Consider the following 2472-nt stretch of genomic DNA (forward strand, 5'->3'; position numbering starts at 1 on the left):
AGAGTTGGGTGGAGAAAGGATGTGGAAGGGCAAATAGGACATATTTCCCGCAGGTGGTGAGCGAGCTGTAAAATCACTCGCCCTTCTAACATCATTGCCATTGCAGGAGCACGGAGGAGCAAGTGGTTAGTTCTGACTTGGCAGATCCAGGAGACTGTAGGACAGAACTGGTATATGAGTTGGGCTTTAAAGGTAGATTTGAATTTTAATGGAGAGTATGGAGTAAGAAATGGTGAAGAACCAAGGGAAAGGGAGATTCATTGCAAATGGAGAAAAGAAAAGTGGCATAAAGACAAGAAAAGTCAAGACTTACGGAAGAGATAGCAAATACTCTGCGTGTGACTGGAGCAGAGAATGGGTAGACAAAGGCTGGACGTTAAGATGAAGTCATCCTTGAATAACATTAAAGTTTCCTCCTTTAACCTCAATTTCCACCTTCTACTCCCTTCACTAACATTGGAAAATTAAAAGTGAATTTGACTGGGTTGGTGGCAATGGCAGTATGAAGCAAAGAGAGGAGAATAAGAGTAAAAAATTTAGTAGTACCTTGGTGAAGCTGGGTAAATGATGGGTGGTGGTGTCACGTCAAAGCATGGGCAAGTGATTGTGACAAATATAGGCTTATTTCTTGACTATATGACTTCAGTTAAGGTACTTAAGCCCTCTAGGCTGCAGTCTCCCAACCTGTAAAATGGGGATAAAACCTCGCTTCCTCCAAGGTTTCTGTGAGGATCTAATGAGAAATGGAAGTAAGAGTTGAGTCCAGTAATCAGTTTTTAATACATATAAACTAATGTGAGGATAAGGGTAAGAATACTTGCTATCATTTATTGAATACTTATTATGTGTCCAATATTGTGCTAGTCTATTTACATATCTTTTCTCACTTAGCTTTCTTTTATCTGCCTTTCTATAGGCAAGAGATAACTGATGGCTCAGTTATGAGGAAATGCAGTTGTGAGGAAAATGTCAGAGGGAAAATGTACCAGAAAGTTAATTCCTAATGGATCTGTCAGCCTTAAACAGAGCATGTCTGTGCTAAAATGTATAAAATATCTGTGCTAAAACTACTCAATTGGGCAAGTTTTGATAAAGTATTAACTTAATGAATAGGCATAAACAGCTTGGAGCTTTTTGGAGGGTATGTGGTAATCTTAGTATTGGTGTGATGACTTTTGAAAGTTCTATGGCGTATAGAAGTCAAAAAGAAGACCCGGAAATTGGGAGAACTCTCTCTGAAAGTTATTGGGGAAGTCTGGCTAGTAAGACTCCAAAAGGGAGAATCAGTAAGAGGCCAGGTTATTCATAGGCCTTCTAAGAATGTGTCCATGAGAAATATTTACAATGATTGGATGCCGGAATAAAGGAGAACACTGGCTCCATAAATGGTAACTTATTTGACACAAACAGGCTAATGATAAAAATAATGAAAATCTGATGGATTTTTAAGAGTTTCATTGACCAAACTGAGACAAAAGTGCATAACAGCTAGATGCTCATAGTTTTAATCAGTTCCCTTTGGAGTCAAGCAAAGATAGCACCTGAAATGGTAAGGGACGTTTATGCAAGGTCACCAAGATTTTTGGTGGTGCATTTGGGATATAAACCCATTTCCATAAGAATTCTTTCAGAAGTCAAATGTTTGCTTGTCAAAAAGAGCATGAACTTACTTCCAGGAAAAGTTCTTAAGAAAAAATAATTTGAGTAATGAAGAACACTGATGTAACAGTTAATTTAATTTAAGAACCCAGAAATAGAGGTAAAGAGTAAAGCAATTATGGGTTAAGAGTCTGCATAAATTCCCCTGGAAGGGGGATATGGTCAGAGATGGCAATTTGAAAACAGTGAGTCACCAAAAGTAAAAGTTTAAATTACAAGCTGTTTTGGGGGTCTTCAAGAGAGGTTTTATAGATAGAACAACAACAGCAGCAAGGATAAGATATAACGCTGTCATGTAGACTGCAGCCTGAAAAGAAAGCATTGCAGAAAAGCCACATCATCCTGAATTTATATTTCCGTGCATTTGAACAGATTGGAGAGCAGTAAAGTTGTTTTAAGAGCGAGTGATTTAAGTCAGCCAGCTTGTGAATAATACGAGATATTTTTGCATTTACATTAACTTATGTCCATAAATAACGAACTTTAACAATGAACAAAATCCATAATCCTGATAATGCTAAGAAAACTGGAAAGATACCTTTACCTTGAAAAGACAGGATAAAGAAGACAGCATAGAAATTTAGGGAGATTGCAGTTTTGGAAAAATCATATTAACATTTATTAGCTGCTACAGCTTTGAAATGTGATGATTTAAAGAAAGAAGTAGACTGTTGATTTCTAAAAGGTAATGTGTTGGCTGAAAGAGAAGAGAATCTTGTTGAGACCTAAAGTGTTCTTTTAAGGATATATTTCAATGTCATTTCAAAAAATAAACGCATTTCCCATAACAAAACAGTGGAGGTTAATGGAATC

This window comes from Delphinapterus leucas, unplaced genomic scaffold (assembly GCF_059928025.1).
Source record: "Delphinapterus leucas isolate spDelLeu-1000000601 "Yukka" unplaced genomic scaffold, BTC_Dleu_Yukka2 spDelLeu_asBTCV2_sq25, whole genome shotgun sequence".
NCBI classification, from domain to species: Eukaryota; Metazoa; Chordata; class Mammalia; order Artiodactyla; family Monodontidae; genus Delphinapterus; species Delphinapterus leucas.